Genomic DNA, 368 nt, shown 5'->3' with positions numbered 1-368 from the left:
TTACGTATTTTCTCTATCCTGTTGTCGTTTCTCCTCCTGATCCTCCAGATTTTTTCACCTTTTTTTGTTGAGCGCTTCTCAGTGACACTTAACTATATGCCAACACCTTGTATTTTATATATAAGTACTTTTTTAGACGCGTGGTAGCTTGTCATCACAAGGGACAAAATACAGCATTCAGTTCAGAGGTTTTATTAATAGTAATAGGTTGAAAATGAATTGTAAGTAGTCAACATTATACTGTCAATTCTTTTCTCGATTTGTTTTCATTTCTAGGAAGTAAATAAATACTGTAAAATAAACTGCAATGCACATACTCCTACACAAATGTGCACTTATTAGATAACAGAGAGAAAAAAAAAGATAGT

At 32.3% G+C, this 368-nt stretch overlaps 1 protein-coding gene across 1 annotated transcript in view; it reads left to right on the top strand.

Annotated features, from left to right (window-relative positions):
• LOC119586257 (SNF-related serine/threonine-protein kinase-like) overlaps positions 1–368 on the top strand; it is a gene marked incomplete in the record, with an annotated part of 91676 nt that overhangs the window by 40035 nt on the left and 51273 nt on the right.

This window comes from Penaeus monodon, chromosome 21, assembly GCF_015228065.2.
Source record: "Penaeus monodon isolate SGIC_2016 chromosome 21, NSTDA_Pmon_1, whole genome shotgun sequence".
NCBI classification, from domain to species: domain Eukaryota; kingdom Metazoa; phylum Arthropoda; class Malacostraca; order Decapoda; family Penaeidae; genus Penaeus; species Penaeus monodon.
The sequence above is the reverse complement of the archived record's forward strand: the minus strand, read 5'-3'. Positions and strand labels throughout refer to the sequence as shown.